The sequence below is a fragment of the Hylobates moloch genome, unplaced genomic scaffold (assembly GCF_009828535.3).
Source record: "Hylobates moloch isolate HMO894 unplaced genomic scaffold, HMol_V3 SCAFFOLD_7, whole genome shotgun sequence".
Taxonomy (NCBI): domain Eukaryota; kingdom Metazoa; phylum Chordata; class Mammalia; order Primates; family Hylobatidae; genus Hylobates; species Hylobates moloch.
Genome location: NW_026652282.1, coordinates 85,416,523 through 85,443,747, shown reverse-complemented (window position 1 = coordinate 85,443,747; position 27,225 = coordinate 85,416,523).

The window sequence follows — 27,225 nt, the reverse complement described above, 5'->3', positions numbered from 1 at the left end:
TGAGATGGAGTCTCGCTTTGTCGCCAGGCTGGAGTGCAGTGGCACGATCTCGGCTCAATGCAACCTGCGCCTCCCGAGTTCAAGCGATTCTCCTGCCTCAGCCTCCCAAGTAGCTGGGACTACAGGCGCATGCCACCATGCCCAGCTAGTTTTTGTATTTTTAGTAGAGACGGGGTTTCACCATGTTGGCCAGGATGGTCTTGATCTTTTTTGACCTCATGATCCACCTGCCCCTCTTGGGCACCTCTCTCACTTCATTCAGCCTTAGATCTCTTTCTCGCTTTCTACTTTTCTGTCTCTCTCTTCCCCTTCAAAGACAAAGTTTCCAAAAGAATTTTCTACATTCCCTGTTCATATTCTTCACTTCCCACTGACTCCTTATCCCACTGTCCTACAGGTTGTTCCTTCAGGATTACAACGAATGTGATCTCACCAAGATCTCAATCCACCTTTTTGTCACTAGGACTAGCTATTTTGAAAATAAATATATTAGACTTGGCATGGTGGCACACGCCTGTTATCCCAGCACTTTGGGAGGCCAAGGCGGGCAGATCATTTGAGGTCAGGAGTTCAAGACCAGCCTGGCCAACATGGTGAAACACCATCTGTACTAAAAATACAAAAATTAGCCAGGCATGGTGGTGGATGCCTGTAATCCCAGCTACTCGGGAGGCTGAGGCAGGAGAGTCACTTGATCCCGGGAGGTGGAGGTTGCAGCGAGCTGAGATCACGCCATTGCACTCCAGCCTGGGCAACAGAGCAAGACTCTGCCTCAAAATAAATAAATATTACTTTAAATTGCTTTAAATGCATGCATGTGCAGACTAGTGTTTTCATTTACAAATCTGTGACAGTTTTCAGGCTCTGGAGCATGACATACTGGACACAATCTAAGCTTTCCCACTCCCTAACTGTGCAGTTAATCAGGCAAAGTGCTTATTCTCTGTGTTCTTCAGTTTCTCAACTATAAAATGGGAATTAGCAACTACTTAATGTCTACTTCATATGGGGTGCTGTGAGCATTAAATGAGTCAACACATAAGAATCACTTGGCACTTGAAGAAAAGAGTCAGACTCTAAAATATTTGAAGAGATTTATTCTGAGCCAAATATGGGTAACCAATGGCCCATGACACAGCCCTTACGAGATTCTGAGAACATATGCCCAAGGTGGTCGGGGCACAGCTTGGTTTTATACATTTTAGGGGGACATGAGACATCAATCAATATGTGTAAGATGTACATTGTTTCGGTCTGGAAATGTGAGACAACTCAAAGTGGGGACTTCTAGGTCATAGGTAGATAGGAGACAAAAGGTTGTATCCTTTTGGGTCTTTGATTAGCCTTTCTCTGAATACACAATTTATGTGTGAGAAGGGTGTAGAGGAATAGTCATTTATGCCTTAGTCTGACTCAGTGAATCTGCATTTTTACATAAACAATAGGGCAGAGGAAGCAATGAAATACGCATTTGTCTCAGGTGAGCAGAGGGATGACTTTGAGTTCTGCTTGTCTTTTCTCCTGCACCTGCAAAGATAAGCTGTCGACTTTACATTGCCAGGGTAAAATTCAACAGAACTGTTTTAGGGTAAATATCTTGAAGCCCACAAGGAAATTCCTTTTTTAAAATTTTTGTAGAGATGCGGTCTCGCTATGTCACCCAGGCTGGTCTGGGTGACCAGCTAGGCAAATTGTGAGGGAGAAATGTAGCCTTTAATCTTTGTAGCTATCATATTTAGGAATAAAATGGGAGGCAGGTTTGCTTGACACCCTTTGACTTAGTGATTTTGGGTCCCGAGATTTATGCTCCTTTCACACACTGAAGGAGCACAGAGAATTTCACCCCAAAATATGCCTCCGTGGCATAATGAATATTTTGAATTAAAAACTCTTGGAAATCAACTGGCCTTGAAAGAGACGTTTCCCCTATCTTCTTAAAGATCAGATGAACCCATCAAGAAGAATAATTGCTTTTCCTTCTCTTCTCTGTTATCTCATTTATTTCAGGTAAGGAGAGGAAGAATGTAACCAGGTCTGGCCCAATCTTCTTACAGAATAATGCCCTTCTCTCAGGTTCAACTTCCAAAGAGAACCACTTACAAGTCAATCTCTGTTCCCTCCATCCATTCATTCTCCCAAGTATCCATTCATGTTTTTCCTGCTAATTATTTAATGCCCCTTAACGGAATTACCTATGCTCCCCATCTCCCCAGTCCACTCTGAAAGGAGGTTATGTATGTTTAGACCCCAGTGGGAAATTGGGCGATCATTCTGCCATTCCCCTCATGTACTTGGTTAAAAAAATGTATGTGCCTTTTCTCTTATTAATATGAATTATTGTGACTTGATTTTTCAGCAAACCCTCCAAGGGCAAGAAGGAAGCTTCCCTTTCACCCCAATGGCATATATTTTAGCCATTTTTCCCTTCATATGTATTTTTATTGGCATTATTATACTCAGAAGCGTGAAAAAATAAGGTAAAGACTGATGTTGATCATGACAGGAGACAGGGATATACTGGGTAGAAGATGGCAGTTCCCCGGCAAAGGCACCAACCTCGATCCCAGACACCTGTGGCCCTATGTGAGAACACACATTCCTGTTTTTGCACCCCAAAAGTTGCCTTTTGGCCTGCCACGGCCCGTATCCTCTACCCGTATAAATCCTGAACCACAGGCTCCAGAAGGAGATGGGCAGAGGAATGGCAGAATGGTGCAGCAGAGGAGAGAAGAGAAGGAGTGCCTGAATGCTCCCCTTCCCATAAAGGGTTTGCGCTCTCAGTGGCAGAACAGAGAGCCACACCTCTGTTGCACGCCCTCTGAGGGGGTCCTGGGAACTCTCCTGTGTCAATGTTTAAGGCCGGGCACAGTGGCTGACACCTGTAATCCCAGCACGTTGGGAGGATGAGGCACGTGGGTCGCTTGAGCTCAGGAGTTCAAGACCAGCCTGGGCAACATGGTGAAACTCCGTCTCTACCAAAACTACAAAAAATTAGCCAGGCATGGTGGCATGCCCCTGCAGTCCCAGCTACTAGGGAGGCTGAGGTGGGAGGATCACTTGAGACTGGGAGGCAGAGGCTGCAGTGAGCCGAGATCCCGTCACTGCACTCTGGGTGACAGAGCGAGAAAGTATCTCAAAAAAAAAAAAAAAAGAATAATGTTTACTCACAATTAATGACATTTAAGGTATGTTGTTAGTGAGTGTGTTACTTGCTTAGCATCACCACAACAAATTATCACACGCTTCATGGCTTAAAACATCAGAGATGTATCCAAATCATAGTGTTTTGTGTTCTTTTATGAGATCATCAATTAGGTACAGCCGTAAGAGGAGATGCAGGAGAGGTTTAGGAAAAAATAGAGTTTTACTCACAGGTCCTAGATGCAGGAGGCACAGCACATCACTCACAGCCACATGGGAAGCACGCAAGGGTGGTCAGGATTAGGGGTAGGTTTAGGCCACTGCTTTCATTGGAGTTATCATAGGAAAAGCAAGGCAAGGCAAGGCAAGGTGAACAATTAAAAATTGACTAGCTTGGGCCAGCTGCCCCACCGTCTGGGAAGTGAAGAGCGCCTTTGCCCAGCCGCCGTGCAACCCTTCGGTTGTGAAGTGGAAGTGGCAGCCTGCTTAATTATACCTGCATAATTCTTATTTCTAAGTAAGGCAACATTCACAGATATGGGGGGTTAGGATTTAGAGATACCTTTTTATTCTTTTTATTTTATTATTATTATTGTTTTTAGAGACAGGGTCTGGCTATGTTGCCCAGGCTTGTCTCAAACTGCTAGCCTCAAGCAGATTCTCCTACCTCAGCATCTCAAAGTGCTGGGATGACAAGCATCAGCCAACACACCCATTTTGGAGTTACCTTTTTGAGTGACACAGTTCAACCCACTACAGTGATATAGGAGGTGGCAAAATTACATGTAATATGAGATGTTATTTTCTGTGTATAAATACAAGCATATGCATGCATAAGTATACAAATACCTACATAAGAAAACTTCTGGAAGAATATAATGCAGATGCAAACATTAACAGGTCTGATCTTTGAGTGTCATGTTTGTGGTAAATACAATAGTACAAACAAAAAGTAATTAGGGGATGATTTCCTTCCTTGCTTCCACCATCCTCAGGTATCTCATCCTACAAAAAAAGGGCACCAAAGCTTATCAATTGTACAAATACGTATGTGTTTCTTTTCCTGCTGCTTCAAATCTGTATAATCTCTATGAGATGTTCATATTTAAGTCATATATATTGTTAGAGGGAGAATACAAGAGAGGCTAAACATGTATTTATTTTAAACATTATAGGACTTTCTATAGATTTTCTCTTTTCTCCTCATAAGAGCGGTGTGAAGTAAGTATTTAATATGCCTGTATTGCAGATGACAGAGGTCAGGCATGATGAAGGGGAATTCAGTACTCCAGCTTCATATACATCTACTTAGAGGCATGTGTGTGTGCTTGTGTTTGTGTGTGTAATACACAAAATATATTCACATACCTATATTCTTTTGTAAAATTTATATAATATTAAATACATTTTTTCTAGCAACTTGCCCTTTCCATTCAGCATGATAGCTCAGGATATTAATTTCCATTTCTTAAGTTATGGTAATTTGGCATACTTTCAAAGTTTCATAAGTATGTATATTGTTTCATGTGAATTACCTGTTGGTAACATTTGTCCATTTCTTCATTCATGAGTTGTGTTCATTCCATATTAAGAATATTAAGTAGAATATTAAAGTCAAGGTAACCACTAGAAAAAAGTAATAACTTTTCTAAATACCAATAAAAAACTAAGGCCAGTTGAAACAGACAATAGTGAAAGTCCTACTCAAATTATATATAGAATTTATTTGTATGTGTAAACATTATAACAGAACTGAGCCCAAACATACAAATATACTGATTATATCAAAAAATGTAAATGAGGCTGGGCACAGTGGCTAACACCTATAATCCCAGCACTTTAGGAGGCAGAAGCCGGAGGATCACCTGAGGTCAGGAGTTCAAGACCATCCTGGCCAACATGGCAAAACCCTGTCACTACTAAAAAATACAAAAACTAGCTGGGCACCTGTAATCCCAACATTAGGGAGGCTGAGGCAGAAGAATCACTTGAACCTGGGCAGCAGAGGTTGCAGTGAGCCGAGACTGTGCCAGAGCACTCCAGCCTGGGCAACAGAGTGAGACTCCGTCTCAAAAAAATATATATATATATAAATGGGCCTAACTTACCTATCAAAAGAAAAAGATTTTCATATTGCCAATTGAAGCTAATTTCAAACAATTTTTTTTTCAATAGATATACCTCAAACAAAGCCATTCAGATAGGTCAAAATTTAAATTAAGTAAATATGCACCAAGCACTTGCAATTTTTTTTTAAAAAGCATGTATTACAATATTGATATTTAAGAGGGTAGATTTGACACCAAAATAGTTTAAAAGAGCATATTTGGTAATGCTAAAGAATAAAATTTACAAGGAAGATGTGTTATTAATATTTATGCACTCAGGCCGGATGCAGTGGCTCATACCTGTAATCCCAGCACTTTGGGAGGCCGAGGCAGGTGGATCACGAGGTCAGCAGATCGAGACCATCCTGGCTAACACGGTGAAACCCCATCTCTACTAAAAATACAAAAAAAAAAAATTAGCTGGGCGTGGTGGCGGGCGACTGTAGTCCTGGCTACTCGGAGAGGCTGAGGCAGGAGAATGGCATGAACCTGGGAGGCGGAGCTTGCAGTAAGCCGAGATCGTACCACTGCACTCTAGCCTGGGCGACAGAGCGAGACTCCGTCTCAAAATAAATAAATAAATAGTATTTATGCACTCAACTGCACAACAGAAATATTTATAGTCCAAAAAATAAAGGAGCTGCAGGGAGAAATAGGAAGAAACATGCTAATGATCAATTATTTAAAAACAATTTCCTTAACCAAAGAATGATAAAGTTGCCAAAAAATTTGCTGAGTATACAGAAGACCTAAACAACATAATGTAGTGGGTAGATAGATATGCTGAATTCAGAAGCCTGATATTAGACAATACATCTACTTTACATGAACATTCATGAAAATTGGCTCTTTCAGAAGCTGTTAAACAAATCTTAGAAAGAAATGGAAAATGCAGAAGAAAACTGCAGAATTGGATGAGAATAATGACGATGAAAATGCAAAGCCAGGCGCGGTGGCTCACGCCTGTAATTCCAGCACTTTGGGAGGCCGAGGAGGGCAGATCACGAGGTCAGGAAATTGAGACCATCCTGGCCAGCATGGTGAAACCCCGTCTCTATTAAAAATACAAAAATTAGCTGTGTGTGGTGGCACGCACCTGTAGTCCCACGCACCTGTAGTCCCAGCTACTCGGGAGGCTGAGGCAGGAGAATCACTGGAACCCGGGAGGCGGAGGTTGCAGTGAGCCGAGATGGCGCCGCTGTACTCCAGCCTGGGCGACAAGAGCAAAACTCCGTCCAAAAAAAAAAAAAAAAAATGGAGGAAAAGAAAGGGCAAATATAGAAAATTAAAAATAACAAGTGGGAAATAGTTATCAAAACATGGAGAGCTTCAAGATTCTTCAGTGAATAATTTGCACAACTCTATTCAATTACATTTAAAAACAGATGAAATGGATAAATTTCTGGAAAATTACAACTTACCCTAGTTGACTCCATTAGAGACCAAAAGTCTAAACAGACCTAAACAGATCAACTATGTAGAAGAACTAGAGAAATTAGTTCAAGACCTCTCCTGTAAAAAAAGCACAAGTCTAGATACTTCCACAGGAGAATTCTACTAAACCTTTAAAGGAAAGATGTACAAGTATATAACTGATGCCAAAACCTAACAAAAGTTTCACCAAAAATGACCAGGCATGGTGGCTCACGCCTGTAATCCCAGCACTTTGAGAGGCCAAGGCAGAAGATCACTTGAGGCCAGGAGTTCAAGACCAGCCTGGGCAACATTGCAAGACCTCATCTCTACAAAAAATTTAAAAATTAACCAGGCATGGTGGTGCACACCTGTAGTCTCAGCTACTCAGGAGGCTGAGGTGGAGGATCACCTGAGCCCAGGAATTTCAGGCTATAGTGAGCTATGATTGCAGTACTGCACTCCAGCCTGGGTGACAGAGTGAGACTCCATCTCAAAAAAAAAAAAAAAGATTTCACCAAAAATTAAAATTACAGATCAATTGCAAAGAATATGAAGGGAGTTCCTTAACTGTCAGCAAACACAGTCCTGCAGCACACACACAAATTGTCCTCCAGATCACAGAATTGTAGAGCTTATTCCAAGAATGCAAACGTGCTTCAATATCATTAAATGCAATAATATGATCTACTGTATCAATGAAGCAAAAAAGAAAAAATACATGGTCACTTCTATAGATACAGAAAAGGTTTTGATAACATCCCAACATCCATTCTTTTTTTTATTATTATAATTTAAGTTTTAGGGTACATGTGCACAACGTGCAGGTTAGTTACATATGTATACATGTGCCATGTTGGTGTGCTGCACCCATTAACTTGTCATTTAACATGAAGTATATCTCCTAATGCTATCCCTCCCCTCTTCCCCCACCCCACAACAGGCCCTGGTGTGTGATGTTCCCCTTCCTGTGTCCATGTGTCCTCATTGTTCAATTCCCACCTATGAGTGAGAACATGCAGTGTTTGGCTTTTTGTCCTTGTGATCGTTTGCTGAGAATGATGGTTTCCAGCTTCATCCATGTCCCTACAAAGGACATGAACTCATCCTTTTTTATGGCTGCATAGTATTCCATGGTTTATATGTGCCACATTTTCTTAATCCAGTCTATCGTTGTTGGACATTTGGCTTGGTTCCAAGTCTTTGCTATTGTGAATAGTGCCGCAATAAACATACGTGTGCGTGTGTCTTTATAGCAGCATGATTTATAATCCTTTGGGTATATACCCAGAAATGGGATGGCTAGGTCAAATGGTATTTCTAGTTCAAGATCCCCGAGGAATCACCACACTGACTTCCACAATGGTTGAACTAGTTTACAGTCCCACCAACAGTGTAAAATTGTTCCTATTTCTCCACATCCTCTCCAGCACTTGTTGCTTCCTGACTTCTTAATGATCGCCATTTTAACTGGTGTAAGATGGTATCTCATTGTGGTTTTGATTTGCATTTCTCTGATGGCCAGTGATGATGAGCATTTTGCATGTGTCTTCTGGCTGCATAAATGTCTTCTTTTGAGAAGTGTCTGTTCATGTCTGTCGCCCACTTGTTGATGGAGTTATCTGTTTTTTTCTTGTAAATTTGTTTGAGTTCATTGTAGATTCTGGATATTAGCCCTCTGTCAGATGAGTAGATTGCAAAAATTTTCTCCCATTCTGTAGGTTGCCTGTTGACTCTGATGGTAGTTTTTTTTTGCTGTGCAGAAGCTCTTTAGTTTAATTAGTTCCCATTTGTCAATTTTGGCTTTTGTTGCCATTGCTTTTGGTGTTTTAGACATGAAGTCCTTGCCCATGCCTATGTCCTGAATGGTACTGCCTAGGTTTTCTTCTAGGGTTTTTATGGTTTTAGGTATAACATTTAAGCCTTTAATCCATCTTGAATTAACTTTTGTATAAGGTGTAAGGAAGGGATCCAGTTTCAGCTTTGTACATATGGCTAGCCAGTTTTCCCAGCACCATTTATTAAATAGGGAATCGTTTCCCCATTTATTGTTCTTGTCAGGTTTGTCAAAGATCAGATAGTTGTAGATGTGTGGTATTATTTCTGAGGGCTCTGTTTTGTTCCATTGGTCTATATCTCTGTTTTGGTACCAGTACCATGCTGTTTTGGTTACCGTAGCCTTGTAGTATAGTTTGAAGTCAGGTAGCGTGATGCCTCAGGCTTTGTTCTTTTGGCTTAGGATTGACTTGGCGATGCGGGCTCTTTTTTGGTTCCATAGGAACTTTAAAGTAGCTTTTTCCAATTCTGTGAAGAAAGTCATTGGTAGCTTGATGGGGATGGCATTGAATCTATAAATTACCTTGGGCAGTATAGCCATTTTCTCGATATTGATTCTTCCTACCCATGAGCATGGAATGTTCTTCTATTTGTTTGTATCCTCTTTTATTTCATTGAGCAGTGGTTTGTAGTTCTCCTTGAAGAGGTCCTTCACATCCCTTGTAAGTTGGATTCCTAGGTATTTTATTCTCTTTGAAGCAATTGTGAATGGGCGTTCACTCATGATTTGGCTCTCTGTTTGTCTGTTATTGGTGTATAAGAATGGTTGTGATTTTTGCACATTGATTTTGTATCCTGAGACTTTGCTGAAGTTGCTTATCAGCTTAAGGAGATTTTGGGCTGAGACAATGGGGTTTTCTAGATATACAATCATGTCATCTGCAAACAGGGACAATTTGACTTCCTCTTTTCCTAATTGAATACCCTTTATTTCCTTCTCTTGCCTGATTGCCCTGGCCAGAACTTCCAACACTATGTTGAATAGGAGTGGTGAGAGAGGGCATCCCTGTCTTGTGCCAGTTTTCAAAGGGAATGCTTCCAGTTTTTGCTCATTCAGTATGATATTGGCTGGGGGTTTGTCATAGATAGCTCTTATTATTTTGAGATACGTCCAATCAATACCTAATTTATTGAGAGTTTTTAGCATGAAGGGTTGTTGAATTTTGTCAAAGGCTTTTTCTGCCTCTATTGAGATAATCATGTGGTTTTTGTCGTTGGTTCTGTTTATATGCTGGATTACGTTTATTGATTTTCATATGTTGAACCAGCCTTGCATCCCAGGATCCACTTGATCATGGTGTATAAGCTTTTTGACGTGCTGCTGGATTCAGTTTACCAGTACTTTATTGAGGATTTTTGCATCTATGTTCATCAGGGATATTGGTCTAAAATTCTCTTTTTTTGTTGTGTCTCTGCCAGGCTTTGTTATGAGGATGATGCTAGCCTCAGAAAATGAGTTAGGGAGGATTCCCTCTTTTTCTATTGATTGTAATAGTTTCAGAAGGAATGGTACTAGCTCCTCCTTGTACCTCTGGTAGAATTTGGGAATTTGGCTGTGAATCTGTCTGGTCCTGGCCTTTTTTTGGTTGGTAAGCTATTAATTATTGCCTCAATTTCAGAGCCTGTTATTGGTCTATTCAGAGATTCAACTTCTTCCTGGTTTAGTCTTGGGAGGGTGTATGTGTCGAATAATTTATCCATTTCTTCTAGTTTTTCTAGTTTATTTGCGTAGAGGTGTTTATAGTATTCTCTGATGGTAGTTTGTATTTCTGTGGGATCAGTGGTGATATCCCCTTTATCATTTTTTATTGCATCTATGTGATTCTTCTCTCTTTTCTTCTTTATTAGTCTTGCTAGCGGTCTATCAATTTTGTTGATCTTTTCAAAAAACCAGCGCCTGGATTCACTGATTTTTTGAAGGGTTTTTTGTGTCTCTATTTCCTTCAGTTCTGCTCTGATCTTAGTTATTTCTTGCCTTCTGCTAGCTTTTGAATGTGTTTGCTCTTGCTTTTCTAGTTCTTTTAATTGTGATGTTAGGATGTCAATTTTAGATCTTTCCTGCTTTCTCTTGTGGGCATTTAGTGCTATAAATTTCCCTCTACACACTGCTTTGAATGTGTCCCAGAGATTATGGTATGTTGTGTCTTTGTTCTTGTTGGTTTCAAAGAACATCTTTATTTCTGCCTTCATTTCGTTATGTACCCAGTATTCATTCAGGAGCAGGTTGTTCAGTTTCCATGTAGTGGAGCGGTTTTGAGTGAGTTTCTTAATCCTGAGTTCTAGTTTGATTGCACTGTGGTCTGAGAGACAGTTTGTTATAATTTCTGTTCTTTTACATTTCCTGAGGAGTGCTTTACTTCCAACTATGTGGTCAATTTTGGAATAGGTGTGGTGTGGTGCTGAAAAGAATGTATATTCTGTTGATTTGGGGTGGAGAGATCTGTAGATGTCTATTAGGTCTGCTTGGTGCAGAGCTGAGTTCAATTCCTGGATATCCTTGTTAACTTTCTGTCTCGTTGATCTGTCTAATGTTGACAGTAGGGTGTTAAAGTCTCCCATTACTATTGTGTGGAAGTCTAAGTCTCTTTGTAGGTCTCTAAGGACTTGCTTTATGAATCTGGGTGCTCCTGTATTGGGTGCATATATATTTAGGATAGTTAGCTCTTCTTGTTGAATTGATCCCTTTACCATTATGTAATGGCCTTCTTTGTCTCTTCTGATCTTTGTTGGATTAAAGTCTGTTTTATCAGGGACTAGGATTGCAACCCCTGCCTTTTTTTGTTTTCCATTTGCTTGTTAGATATTCCTCCATCCCTTTATTTTGGGCCTATGTGTGTCTCTACACATGAGATGGGTTTCCTGAATACAGCACACTGATGGGTCTTGACTCTTTATCCAATTTTCCAGTCTGTGTCTTTTAATTGGAGCATTTAGCCCATTTATATTTAAGGTTAGTATTGTTATGTGTGAATCTGATCCTGTCATTATGATGTTAGCTGGTTATTTTGCTCGTTAGTTGATGCAGTTTCTTCCTTGCCTCAATGGTCTTTACAATTTGGCATGATTTTGCAGTGGCTGGTACCGGTTGTTCCTTTCCATGTTTAGTGCTTCCTTCAGGAGCTTTTTTAGGGCAGGCCTGGTGGTGACAAAATCTCTCAGCATTTGCTTGTCTGTGAAGTATTTTATTTCTCCTTCACTTATGGAGCTTAGTTTGGCTGGATATGACATTCTGGGTTGAAAATTCTTTTCTTTAAGAATGTTGAATATTGGCCCCCACTCTCTTCTGGCTTGTAGAGTTTCTGCTGAGAGATCCGCTGTTAGTCTGATGGGCTTCCCTTTGTGGGTAATCCGACCTTTCTCTCTGGTTGCCCTTAACATTTTTTCCTTCATTTCAACTTTGGTGAATCTGACAATTATGTGTCTTGGAGTTGCTCTTTTCCAGGAGTACCTTTGTGGCGTTCTCTGTATTTCCTGAATTTGAATGTTGGCCTGCCTTGCTAGATTGGGAAAGTTCTCTTGGATAATATCCTGCAGAGTATTTTCCAACTTGGTTCCATTCTCCCCGTCATTTTCAGGTACACCAATCAGATGTAGATTTGGTCTTTTCACATAGTCCCATATTTCTTGGAGGCTTTGTTCATTTCTTTTTATTCTTTTTTCTCTAAACTTCTCTTCTCACTTCATTTTATTCATTTGATCTTCCATCACTGATACCCTTTCTTCCAGTTGATCGAGTCGGCTAATGAGGCTTTTGCATTCGTCACGTAGTTCTCGTGCTATGGTTTTCAGCTCCATCAGGTCCTTTAAGGACTTCTCTGCATTGGTTATTCTAGTTAGCCATTCATCTAATCTTTTTTCAAGGTTTTTAACTTCTTTGCCATGGGTTCAAACTTCCTCCTTTAGTTCGTAGTAGTTCGATCTTCTGAAGCCTTCTCTCAACTCGTCAAAGTCATTCTCCATCCAGCTTTGTTCCATTTCTGGTGAGGAGCTGTGTTCCTTTGGAGGAGGAGAGGCACTCTGATTTTTAGAATTTTCAGTTTTTCTGCTCTGTTTTTTCCTCATCTTTGTGGTTTTGTCTACCTTTGGTCTTTGATGGTGGTGACGTACAAATGGGGTTTTGGTGTGGATATCCTTTCTGTTTGTTTGTTTTCCTTCTAACAGTCAGGACCCTCAGCTGCAGGTCTGTTGGAGTTTGCTGGAGGTCCACTCCAGACCCTGTTTGCCTGGGTATCAGCAGCAGAGGCTGCAGAACAGTGGATATTGGTGAACAGCAAATGTTGCTGCCTGATCATTCCTCTGGAAGTTTTGTCTCAGAGGAGTACCCGGCCTTGTGAGGTTTCAGTCTGCCCCTACTGAAGGGGGGCCTCCCAGTTAGGCTACTCAGGAGTCAGGGACCCACTTGAGGAGGCAGTCTGACCATTCTCAGATCTCCAGCTGCATGCTGGGAGAACCACTACTCTCTTCAAAGCTGTCAGACAGGGACATTTAAGTCTGCAGAGGTTTCTGCTGCCTTTTGTTTGGCTATGCCCTGCCCCCAGAGGTGGAGTCTACAGAGGCAGGCAAGCCTCCTTGAGCTGAGGTGGACTCCACCCAGTTCGAGCTTCCTGGCTGCTTTGTTTACCTCCTCAAACCTTGGCAATGACGGGCACCCCTCCCCCAGCCTCGCTGCCGCCTTGCAGTTTGATCTCAGACTACTATGCTAGCAATGAGCAAGGCTCCTTGGGTGTAGGACCCTCCGAGCCAGGTGCAGGATATAATCTCCTGGTGTGCCGTTTGCTAACACTGTTGGAAAAGCACAGTATCAGGGTCGGAGTGATCCATTTTCCAAGTGCCATCTGTCACCCCTTTCCTTGTCTAAGAAAGGGAATTCCCTGACCCATTGTGCTTCCTGGGTGAGGCGATGCCTTGCCCTGCTTTGGCTCATGCTTGGTGCACTGCACCCACTGTGCTGCACCCACTGTCCGACAATCCCCAGTGAGATGAACCTGTTACCTCAGTTGGAAATGCAGAAATCTTTTATCTGCATTGCTCATGCTGGGAGCTGTAGACTGGAGCTGTTCCTATTTGGCCATCTTCCCAACATCCATTCTTTAAAAGAACTCAAGAAAATGGGTGTTGGTGGATAATTTCCTTTTTTTATTTTAATTTAATTTAATTAATTAATTTGTTTTTTTGAGACACAGTCTCGCTCTGTTGCCCAGGCTGGAGTGCATTGGTGTGATCTCAGCTCACTGCAACCTCTGCCTCCCAGGTTCAAGCAATTCTCCTGCCTCAGCCTCCTGGGTAGCTGGGATTACAGGCATGCACCACCACACCTGGCTAATTTTTGTATTTTTAGTAGAGACAGGGTTTTGCCATGTTGGCTAAGCTGGTCTCAAAATCCTGACCTCAGAAGTGATCCACCACCCTCAGCCTCCCAAAGTGCCAGGATTACATGTGTGAGCCAACACACCTGGCCTGATTTTTATTTTTTAGAGACAAGGTCTTGCTGTGTTGCAATGCTGGCCTCAAATTTCTACGTTCAAGGAATCCTCCCACCTCAGCCTCCTGTGTAACTGGTACTATAGGCATGTACCACCACACCAGGCTTGGTGGATACTTTCTTTTTTCCTTTTATTTATTTATTTATTTTTTTTTGAGATGGAGTCTCGCACTGTCACCCGGTCTGGGGTGCAGTGGCATGATCTTGGCTCACTGCAAGCTCTGCCTCCCAGGTTCACGCCATTCTCCTGCCTCAGCCTCCCAAGTAGCTGGGACTACAGGCACCCTCACCATGCCCAGCTAATTTTTTGTATTTTTTAGTAGAGATGGGGTTTCACCATGTTAGCCAGGATGGTCTCGATCTCCTGACCCCGTGATCTGCCCGCCTTGGCCTCCCAAAGTGCTGGGATTACAGGTGTGAGCCACTGCACCCGGCCTGGTGGATACTTTCTTAATATGATCATACACACAGACAAACATGCACACACAATCCTCTGGGGCAAAAAGTCAGCATCTTACTTAGTAGAGAAACACTGGAGGCTTTCTTGCTAATACAAAAACAAGACATGATGCCCACTTATCTCCTCTCATATTTGGCATTGTGTGGAAGTATTATCCGACACAATTAGCAAGAGTAAGCAATTAGAAATAAAGGAAGGAGTAAAATTCGTTTTATTTGCTGATGTGATGGTTATACATTGGATAATCCAAAGAAACAATAGAAAAATTATAACAAACAAAAAGAGAATTTAGCAAAGTAGCAGATTACACTATGAACATAAAAAATCAATAACTTTCAATATACAAACAAAAATTCAAATGTATAATGAAAGAGAAATTATTAGCATAAACTTAAGAAGTAATGCCCAATACTTAAAACACAAAATTAGACTTGAACAAGTAGGACACATGATATTCTTGAGTAAGGAGACTCAATACAATTGAAACGTTAATTTCCCTATATTAACTTATTAATTAAATGTGATTCCAATAAAAATACCATTAGCTCTTTTTATGGACTTAGACATGTTGATTATCAAAGTTATCTGGCAGAATAAATGCAAGACTAGGCTGGGTGCGGTAATTCACGCCTGTAATCCCAGCACTTTGGGAGGCCGAGGCAGGCAGATCACGAGGTCAGGAGATGGAGACCATCCTGGCTAACATGGTGAAACCCCGTCTCTACTAAAAATACAAAAATTAGCCAGGCGTGGTGGCGGGTGCCCGTAGTCCCAGCTACTCGGGAGGCTGAGGCAGGAGAATGGCGTGAACCCGGGAGGCGGAGCTTACAGTGAGCCGAGATCGCGCCACTGCACTCCAGCCTGGGCGACAGAGCAAGACTCTGTCTCAAAAAAAAAAAAAAAAAAGAAAAGAAAAGCAAGACTAGTCAGATAAACCCTGAAAAAGAAGAGTGAGGGAAGGGGGTTACAGCTGGTCCTACCAGCTACTAAGACATATAATAAAGTATGTACAATATGAGTACTACTCATATTAATACTGATACATGTTACATATTAGTACATGTTAGTACTGACTCATGAATAGACAAAAAAACTAATGAAACAAAAGAGAAAATACTGATATAGGTCTAATCATATTTGGAAATTTTGTATGTGATTAAGGCAGCATTTCAAATCATTAAAGATATAATTGATTATTTAAATGGTAATATTATGATAAATAGATAACCATGTGTTTAAAAAGCTAACAATGGGCTGGGCATGGTGGCTCATGCCTGTAATCCCAGTACTTTGTTGGGCCAAGGTGGGAGGATTGCTTGAGGCCAGGAGTTCAAAATCAGCCTGGTCAACATAGTGGGCATCCCATGTCTATAACGATATTTAAAAATTAGTCTGCGGTGGTAGTGTGCACCTGTAGTCTCAACTGCTCAAGAGTCTGAGGGGGAAAGATCGCTTGAGCCCAGGATTTCAAGGCTGCAGTAAGCCATGATCGCACCCCTGCACTCCAGCCTGGATGACAGAGTGAGACTGTCTCACTCTGTCATAACAAAAAAGTAAAAATGAACTCATTCCTCCATCTTAAATCAAGATAAATGCTAAATTGTTCAGATTTAAATGTAAAAATGAAGCCATCTAAGTATTAGAAGAAAAAGAGTGAATTTTTCTGTAATCTGGAAGTAGAGAAAACTTTTTAAGTATGATTAAAAATCCAGTGACATTAGGTAGCAGGACAGAAAATGAACCCCAGGCCCGAGTGCCCTCATAGACTGTGCTTTTTCCTCTGTGGAACCTGCAAGACAGTTGGGAGAGAAATTGGTGTTGTGCTCCTATTTCTGACTAATGGTTTAATCATCTTCCCACTCTGTTATCTACTCATCAACCAGTAGGTGTCTACTGAGTTTCTACCATGCTTCACTTCCAGTGGTCTTGTGCTATGAAAGGTACAGGTAAGTGACCACAAGACCTTGCAAATAATAATGAAGCTCTGTAGGCCAATCTGATACACATCAAACAACTGCAAGGAAGGATTCAAGGCAGCACACTTGGAAATGCTTAACAGCTTTCTGCATCCGTCTATTCATCTCCTGCTAAAACATTGGGTGTTTTCTTTTTTTGTGAGATTGTTCATACAAAAATTGGGTGCATTCAGGGTGGTATGGCTGTAGATTTTTCTGAGATTATTCAGAGATTTCCCCCAGGGGCCAAATGAAGCTCTGAAGAGTACCTTCTGCAGAGGGAAGTAAAAACCACCGCTCAGTAAGAGTAGCTCTCTACCCTCAGGAGGCCAGGTATAAATGACACAGGAGGTAAGGACCCTCACTGTCTCTTACATGGCAGGGGCCCTATATTGGTTTGATGGAAATTTGGATCAAGGCTGGCTAATATGATGCTGGTCTGGGACTCTGCCACACAGGAATGGCTGGTGTCTTCAGAGAAAAGCCCTTGATATGTTTTCACATACAGTTGGTAAAATTTGAACTGGAACCCAGGTCTGTTGACTCCCAGTCCTATGCTCTTCCTTCCATGCTGTTACTCTCATACTGAGTAAAGTCCCTGTCTACTCCTTACTTCTGCACCAGAGTCAGTTCACTCACTTTGTGTGCCAATCTCAGGAGGGCCATGCTTTTCCGTGACTCAACACCAGAAGCAATCATCCCAATCGGAGAATAGCAATTGTCAAACCTTTCTGGGTATTATTACACTGTCAATAAACATGAAAAGATATTTGAAAGAGTGCAGACCCTTGGAGCCTGCAATCACTCTTCTAGTAATGGTTCCTAAGGAAGTGGTTAACCATGTGCACATAGACTTAGACATAGAATGACTGTCCTTACAGATTGCTCACTTCAGTTCTCTGGCATGGGATGAGTTTAGAAGAAGAGAAAGATGTAAGGGGAAAAGGAATCACGGACAGGGAAGAGGGAAACACCTTGACATACTCATATTCTCTGTTGTCACAACTCTATGGTTCTACCAAGGATTTTGATCATAGGCAAAGAGGGAAATCCACCACTACTGAATGATTCCCACAGTCCATAAGATATTACCCACCCACAAGCAGTCTCACATTCTACATAGCCCTCATCTATCTTTCTTCTCATCAGAGGACAATGGTTCTATTTCCATGACTAGAGTCCTATTTCCTAGAGTCTCTTGTAATACTCCAGTGCTCTCTGACAATGGTTTACGATAGGGATGAAAATTGAGACTACAGTAAATCCTCACTTTTTGTCCATAGGTTCTTGGAAATGGCAACTTTAAGTGAAATGATGTATAATGAAACTCCTTTTACCACAAGCTAATTAATATAAACAAAAGTTAAGGTTTTGTTTTTATAACAATCTGTTTATAAAAGCATCACCAAATGTTTAAGTAAAGATCAAAACACTTCTAAAATTAAACACTGAAATAAATGTGAGCTATACCTACTGATATGGTTTGGATCCATGTCCTTGCCCAAATCTCATGTCCAACTGTAATCCTCAATGTTGGAGGTGGGGCCTAGTGGGAAGTTATTGGATCATGGGGGCAAATTTCCTCCTTGGTGCTATTCTAGTGCTAGAGAGAGAGTTCTCCTAAGATCTGGTCATTTAAGTGTGCGGTACCTCCTCCATTCCCATTGGTCCTGCTCCTGCAATGTAAGACGCCTGCTCCTGCTTTACCTTCCACCACGAGTAAAAGCTTCCTTAAGCCTCCCCAGAAGCAGATGCCATCGTGCTTCCTGTATAGCCTGCAGAACTGTGAGCCAATGAAACCTCTTTGCTTTATAAATTACCCAGTCTCAAGTATTTCTTTATAGCAGTGTGAGAACTGACTAATACACCTGCATTTAAGAAAGATTAATAAGAACAAGTAAGATAATTATCTACCCAATTATTCCAGTTCAGGGTCACCGGTTGCTGGAGCCTGTCTTCAAAGCTCAGGGTGCAAGACAGGAACCAGTCCTGGATATGATATCATTGCATCACCGGGTGCACATACACACACCCACATTCACTCACACTGGGACCATTTAGACGCGCCAGTTCACTTAACGTGCAGATCTTTGTGATGTGAGAGGAAACTGGAGTACCCAGAGAAAACTTAGGCAGACATGGGGAGAATGTGCAAACTTCACACAGATATCAGCCCCGGCCAGAAATCCATTTTTTTCCCCTGTTCAGTGTTAAAATAAAACAACATTTAACAAAATGACAGTATTTCAGGACCTGCTATATTTCAGAACTGTAGAAGGTTGGTCTACTGGAATTGTAGTACATACAGGGCTGTGCGTTTCCAACATTTTCCAGCCTGTGGAAACCTGTTGAATCCTATCCTGACAGCCACTGTTTCCCTGTGGTCCCCAGAGTCTCGAATGGGAGCAACGAGAATAAGAAATATGCCACTCATAATGTTTTTAAATTTTTAACATTATAATTTAAAACTACTACAGCTCACTATTAAAAACAAACAAAAAGCAGTGGCCTAGGAAGCCTCAAATATCATTGCCAAAAAAGATTAGGGCAACCAGGGCCCTGGTGGCTTCAGGATGCAGTAGTAAAAGTTTGAGAGTAATTCGGGGTTTCGCTACTGATCAACCATTCAAAGTTGTTTCCCTGATTTATTTAACCTCTCCTAATTTCTGTACTCTGAAATAAACTATGGGACAGGCACAGTGGCTCACTCCTGTAATCCCAGCACTTGGGGAGGCTGAGGTGGGAGGATCACTTGAGGTCAGGAGTTTGAGACCAGCCTGGCCAACTTGGTGAAACCCTGTCTCTACTAAAAATACAAAAAAAAAAAAAAATTAGTCAGGTGTGGCGGTGCATGCATGTAGTCCCAGCTACTTGGGAGGCTGAGGCAGGAGAATTGCTTGAACCTGGGAGGCAGTGGTTGCAGTGAGCCGAGATCGTACTACTGCAACCAAGCCTGGGTGACAGAGTGAGACTCCGTCTCAAACAAAGAAAGAAAAAAATATGAATTTAATATAAGATTGCTGAAATAAAGATTAAGATTAAAGGGGTTACAATTTTGAGTACCACTTGCTTACATTAGTTTTGTTAACATTAATTTTCCATCCTTCAGATCATCTATCCCAGAGAAAACACCTCTTACTCTGACTGAACCCCTGTCTGTCTGCCACCTTAAAAACCGGTCAATTTGGCCAGGCACGGTGGCTCACACCTGTAATCCCAGCACTTTGGGAGGCCCAGGTGGGTGGATCACTTGAGGACAGGAGTTCAAGACCAGCCTAGCCAACATAGTGAAACCTGGTCTCTACTAAAAGTACAAAAATTAGCTGGGTGTGGTGGCGGGCGCCTGTAATCCCAGCTACTTGGGAGGCTGAGGCAGGAGGATCTCTTGAACCCGGGAGGCAGAGGTTGCAGTGAGCCAAGATCATACCACTGAACTCCAGCCTAGATGACAGAGTGAGACTCTGTCTGAAAACAACAACAACAACAACAACAACAAAACGGTCAATTCACATAGTCCTCAAACCAAGGTCTCCTGGTCCCAGGAGGATGATTTCACTTCCCCCGCTATTATCATCATCAACAACAGGATTATTTGGTGAGTGTCTATGCGGGAGTATAAAATGTCTAGTCCCTAAGTCTTGGTGGTTAATCATCTGTGGGAGAGGTCACTGGGTATATAAAACATTTCTCAATCTTCTCTTAATACCACCTCCCTTAGGAGGATTTTTAGATATATTTTCCTTATCAACTACCTTCTGCCCAGATAATGAAATTTTAATACCACAGATGAAATGTTAACTCGTTATGTAATATGGACCTTTGTAGTACCAAAAATCATTCCAAAGTCTATCATCCCTCCATCTTCAAAAATCTATTTTCAGCCCCTTACTCGTAATATCACCCCTCTTGGGAATGCATAAAATAATGTTATGAAAGCAAAAGCTGGAACCCCATTCCTGTCCCTTATTTGATGCGTGACACTGGAATCCTTTTTCAGCCTCTGTCAGCCTGCCCTTGCTTATCTGTAAAAGGGAACTCATGATGCCTTTCTTAGAAAACTGTTCTGTGGGGATAAATGAGAAATCCCACACAGAGTATATGGCACCTAGTAGGATTTCAACAAATGGTCATCCAGGCCCACCTTTCTTCTCCCTCCCAGAGAAGTGATGACTGTTATCTAAACCAAGCAGCATAACTATCACAGAAAGCATCTGGAAGTGGAGCAGGAAGATGGAGCATGTGCTCACACTTACATTATACATGAAGCTTTGGGGCCACTTCTGTGTTGCAGGATGGTTTGTTGAGGTATTGGGGTGAGGTGAGAAGATTTGTCATTTTCTGCCCCCTTCTTTGATCTTCTAGATTGATATTGGAAAAGCAGTTTCCCATTGAGTCTCAAATGAAGACAGAGGCAGATTAAGAAGAGGCAGGAGTCACAAGCCCTTGACCCTCATACCAGACACATTACTGCTTACAGGACCTCGTGCTGAGATTTCATCTGCATCATCAGCTTCTTCAAAGAGAAACAGGTTGTTGAGTGAGTACACATAAGGGCACAATCCTAGCAACATAAAAAACTACAGGTGTTTAAGTCCTAGAAGGTCATCCTCTATAAAAGGAGACCATGTTTTGTCCTTTGAGGAGAGTAAGAGTTACATCCCCATTCCTCATCATTGCTAGAGGCCTCTGCAAAGTTGATTTTCCATCAATGAGTCTGAATTGGTCATCTGTAAACTGGAAATAAAGATGCCTGCCTCACAGACTTCTTGTGAGAGAATGATGCAAAATATGTAATTGCACATTTTTGGCTGTAAATATTTGTGCTATCTTAGAGTAAGTGCCCCTTTGCACCTTTTTCTCCCTGAAAATAGTGTTTCTGAGATTTATCTAATAAGGTGACTTCGGAGATATTTAGATATTATGAACCCTGATCATTTTTTGTACCATTGCCCAAACTGCTTGATTCTATCCCGGGCTCCCTCAGTTTGTGTGGTGGGCAAACTCTGCCATCCAGCTCTGTGCTTAGCAGCAAGTGCGTTGTAGTCATATACATCCATGAAAAGAGCATAATCATACCTCACTAGTAGGGTTGTCATGAGGATTAAATTCAACCACTAATGTGAAGAACGTGGAGCTGGACCTTCTAAACAATGTGCTCCATCAATATTATTAGTTGCCTTTCCTCTCTGGATCAGGGAACTAATGTGGCTTCTAACCAGACCCCTCAGGTAGGACCCCTTCACTTGCATGCACATCAGAATTAGCTTGGAGAGCCTTTTAAAAACTTTTAGCAGAAACTCTCTTGTTGTTGGAAATAGGACTTATATATCAAAGTCCATTCAAGTGATTAAGCCATAGTAATATGGGCCTCAGAAAGTAGATGTTCCATTTGACACCTGAAGTATTATGTGAAAGCTCATTTCCCCTTCATTCCACCAGTGCCAGGTATGACCAGCTTTTGCCTTTACTGACACTTTGATCGTTCATTTCCTTACACCTGCCCGTTGGAAGCGTTCTCTCAGATGATCATTAACTTAGAGATTCACAGCTCTTGTTCCTCTGTGGTGTCTCCTGTTACAAGAGCTCAACGTGAAAACATGGCATGCTTCTATGATGTTAAGCCTGAAGGTAAAATGAGAGGACACAAAATAGCTTATTATCTGGAAATAGGATGTTTATTTATTTATTTATTTTTGGGACGGGGTCTTGCTTTGTCGCCCAGGCTGGAGTGCAGTGGTGCGATCTCGGCTCACTGCAACCTCCACTTCTTGGGTTCAAGTGATTCTCCTGCCTTAGCCTCCTGAGTAGCAGGGATTACAGGCACCCGTCACCACACCCAGCTAATTTTTTTATTTTTGGTAGAGATGGGGTTTCGCCATGTTGGCCAGACTGGTCTTGAACTCCTGAACTCAGGTGATCCACCTGCCTCGGCCTCCCAAAGTGCTGGGATTACAGGCATGAGCCACTGGTGCCCAGCCTTAAATTCTTTTTAGAGAAATTATTTTTTTCAAAAAAGAAATGAGGCCTCACTATGTTGGCCAGGCTGGTCTCGAATTCCTGGGCTCAACCAATCATCTTGTCTCTGCCTCCCAAAGTGCTGGGATTACAGGCATAAGCCACCACGCCCAGCCACATGTGATGTCTAATAATAATCTTACATTTCTCCTCCTCAGAGGCATCTGAATTTCCTGTCAGGCTATAACCCTGTTTGTGTGCCTTGGAAACTGGTTTCTGACACTGTGAGTAAGGACAGCATTAGTGTTGTTCTCAGGAGGCCAGGTGGTGACATGAGAATGGGAGTTGTGGGAGAGGATTGAATCCTTTGGAGGACACAGGTAGTCAGAGCAACTTTCAAGACCCCACTGATGGTAAACAGAACAGCCTCCTCTGCCTGAGAGGAGGCAGGAGCGACAGCTAGGAGAGCAGCAGATGCCTCTTAAAGCAGGAACCATACAGTGGCACATGAGGACCTGGACCATCAACTGTGGCTAAGTGAGATGCTGGCCTGAGATGTTAGAGCACTTTTACATGATTTCATGAGCTGGAGCTAGAACATAGGCCTGCTGATTCCCAACTCTGCACTCTCCTCATGAATTACTGCAAGCTGCCTTTTCAAAGGAAAGGCAGACTTGTTTCTTGCCATCTTGAAGACAGAGTTTCCTCATCTCAAAAAAGGAGATAGACACTGCTCCCTTAAAGAGTGGTCCTGAAGGTAAACTGCCATCTTGTGTATGCAGAAAATAAACCAAGTGCAAATATAATCCCATTCATGTTAATGAGACTCAGGGGTGATTGGAAAATGGAGGGATCAGCCAATGGTGCAGTTTGCTCAGAGCACAGAGTGCTTGGCACACAGGGCTAGAAATGTAGGCTGGGTCCATGGGGAAGGAGGTGTCCTTGGCAGGGAGAGAAGGTGGGCTGCTTTTGAGGATGTTTTGAAGGCATGATTATCTTTATCCGCTTTCCTAGTAGCACCAACATTATCTGAAACCGTTCTTTCTTTCAAGGGCTATATTTGGCTCTGAGGCTCTGTTGCTGTGCAACAGGCTCCTTTGAGCTCAGAGCTTGATTCAGGGATACTGATCTGGACAGCTGCATTCAGAGTCCTGGAGAGGGGATGACAAAGAGGGGGTGGGAGAAGGTCTGGGAAGCCTGTACAGGAATAAGGTCCTAGGGTCTGGAATGGCCTACTCTCTGGGAGAGGCCATCTCTACAGTGTAGACATTTCAGTCCACACTGGTTAGGGACAGAGCAAGCAAAGGAGATGGATTAACGAACAAAATATATGGAGTTAACATAAAATGAAATTTATGTTTAGTCTTTTAATATACATAGGAATTTTCCAAACACAACTGGCAAAAGACTCTCCAAAATGTTTCATAAATTACTCTGAAGAATAACATGTTTTGTCATTTCGATAATTAGGGGCTTTAAAGCAATCCTAGGCAAAAAGAACAAATCTGGAGGCATCACATTATTAGACTTCAAAGTATGCTACAAGCCTATAGTTACCAAAACAGTATGGTACTTGTATAAAAGTAGGCACAATGGCCAATGGAACAGAATAGAGAACCCAGAAATAAAGCTGAATACTTACAGCCAACTGATCTTCAAAAAGCATACAAAAACATAAATTGTTCTACTTAAATGGTGTGCAATAGGAGAAATTTTTTAAAAACATAAATTGAAGAATGGACAACCTATTTAATAGATGGTGCTGGAAAAACTGGCAAGCCGCATGTAGAAGAATGAAACTAGATCTCTATCTCTCACCTTGTAGAAAAATAGACTCAGGATGGATCAAAGACTAAAATATAAGACCTGAAACTATGAAAATTCTAGAAGACAACATTGGAAAAACTCTATTATAGACATCGGCCTAGGCAAAGAATCTATGACTAAGACTCCAAAAGCAAATACAACAAAACCAAAAATAAATAAATGGAACCTAATTAAACCAAAAAGCTTCTGTGTTGGGGGAAAAGCTGAGTGTTGGGAGAGAAGCTGAGGCAGGGCTTGTATGTCTGCTAGGCTTGCTCGCTCCTTGCTTCTAGCAATCCCATTATCTCAAACCACCATAGGTTTCTCATTCACTTGATACACTGTTTCCTTTCAACCCCCACATCCTCACCACCTGTTTGTTTGTTTGGGCACCAATAAATAGCGTGGGCTCCCAGAGCTCAGGGCCTGCACAGCCTCCACACTTGCAATGGCAAGTGTATATTTCTCAAAAGAAGATATACAAATGGCTAATAAACATATGAAAAAATTATCAACATCACTAATTATCAGGGAAATGCAAATGAAAACCACAGTGATACCAACTTACTCCTACAAGAATGGCCATAATTAAAAAGTCAAAAAACAATAGATGTTGGCATTGATGTGTGGCAAAGGGAACGCTTATATGCTGCTGGTGGGAATGCAAATTAATACAGCCTCTGTGGAAAACAGTATGGAGATTCCTTAAAGAGCAAAAAGTAAATCTACCATTTGATCCAGCAATCCTGCTACTGGGTATCTACTCAAAGGAAAATAAGTCATTATATAAAAAAGTCATTACATACATATGTTTATAGCAGCACCATTCACAATTGCATAGATGTGGAACCAACCTAAGTGCTCATCAATTAATGAGTGGAGAAATAAAATGTGGTATATATATACCATGTAATACTACTCAGCCATAAAAAGAATGAAATAATGTCTTTTGCAGCAACTTGGATGGAACTGGCTACCATTATTCTAAGTGACATAACTCAGGAATGGAAAATCAAATATCATATGTTCTTACTTATAAATGGGAGCTAAGCTATGAGGACATAAAGGCATGCTGAGTGATATAGTGGACTTTGGGGACTCAGAAGGGGGATAGTGGCAAGGGGCTAGGGATACAAAGCCATACATTAGGTACCATGTACACTACTTGGGTGACAGGGGCACGAAAATCTCAGAATTCACCACTATTTAATTCAGTCATGTAACAAAAAAATACTTGTACCCCAAAAGCTATTGAAACAAAAATTAATAAAGAACCAAAACAAAAACAAAAATTAGGGGCTTTAACTTTTAGGAAAGAAAAACCAAAAGTGAAATGGAGACCGATGCCTCTTTGCTCATCACATCCAGAATTACAGCTTTAGAAACCTCAGATGAGGAATTGCCAAAAGCGAAAGAAGGGAGAAAGGGACCCAGGCTGGATGGCATCAGCCATGGCCTTCTGGAATTTTCCACGCAATGTCAGCAATTCCTCTGTATCCATCACTTTTTGGCTTTTTTGTTGTTGTTTTTTTGAGATGCAGTGTCGTTCCGTCACCCAGGATGGAGTGCAGTGGCCCGATCTCGGCTCACTGCAAGCTCTGCCTCCTGGGTTCACACCATTCTCCTGCCTCAGCCTCCCAAGTAGCTGGGACTACAGGTGCCTGCCACCATGCCAGGCTAATTTTTTGTATTTTTAGTAAAGACAGGGTTTCACCTTGTTACCCGGGATGGTCTAGATTTCCTGACCTTGTGATCCACCCGCCTCGGCCTCCCAGAGTGCTGGGATTACAGGCAAAAGCCACCGCGCCTGGCCACTTTTGGCATTTTTAAGCCCCAGGAAAGGAAGCCCAGGCCCTGTCTGAGATGGAGAGAAAGTTGCACCTGTGAGTGTGTATATGGGGTGAAATAGTTTGAGCCCTAAAAACAAAGATGCATACAACATTGTTGTTTTTCAGCCATAGAAACACATACACACACAATAACACACAAACACACACAGATACTATGTCAAAGCAACAATTTTTACCTGCATTCTGAGGAGTTCAGATGGAAACCATTGTAAAGATCCCAACATGGTATTTGTCATATCATCCATAACACCAATGTTTGCTTCCTGGCCATCTCAACTGCTCTAATCTTTCTTTCTTTTTATAAGACAGAGTTTAGCTACATTGCCCAGGCTGACATTGAAGTCCTCACTCAAGTGATCCTCCTGCCTCAGCTTCCTGAGCAGCTGGGACTACAGGTGCACACCACCATGCTTGGCTAACTGCTCTGGTCTTTAACAGAGAGACGTTTTTTCTTAACCTCAATGACATTGAGAGGTGACAGTGTGCTGGCAGCCCTCACAGCCCTCACTCACTCTCGGCTCCTCCTCTGCCTGGGCTCCCACTTTGGCGGCACTTGAGGAGCCCTTTGGCCCGCCGCTGCACTATGGGAGCCCCTTCCTGGGCTGGCCGAGGCTGGAGCTGGCTCCCTCAGCTTGCAGGGAGGTGTGGAGGGAGAGGCGTGAGTGGGAACCAGGGCTGAGTGTGGCTCTTGCCGGCCGGCTGGAGTTCCGGGTCGGTGTGGGCTCAGTGGGCCCCACACTCAGAGCAGCTGGCTGGCCCTGCTGGCCCCAGGCAGTGAGGGGCTTAGCACCTGGGCCAGCAGCTGCTGTGCTCAATTTCTCGCCAGGCCTTAGCTGCCTTCCCATGGGGCAGGGCTTGGGACCTGCAGCCTGCCATGCCTGAGCATCACCCCCCCACTGTGGGCTCCTGTGCAGCCCGAGCCTCCCCGATGAGCACCACCCCTTGCTCCATGGCACCCAGTCCCATCGACCACCCAAGAGCTGAGGAGTGCAGGCGCATGGCACGGGACTGGCAGACAGCTCCACCTGCACCCTGGTGTGGGATCCACTGGGTGAAGCCAGCTGGGCTCCTGAGTCTGGTGGGGACTTGGAGAACCTTTATGTCTAGGGACTGTAAATATACCAATCGGCACTCTGTATCTAGCTCAAGGTTTGTAAACACACCAATCAGCACCCTGTGTCTAGTTCAGGATTTGTGAATACACCAATCAACACTCTGT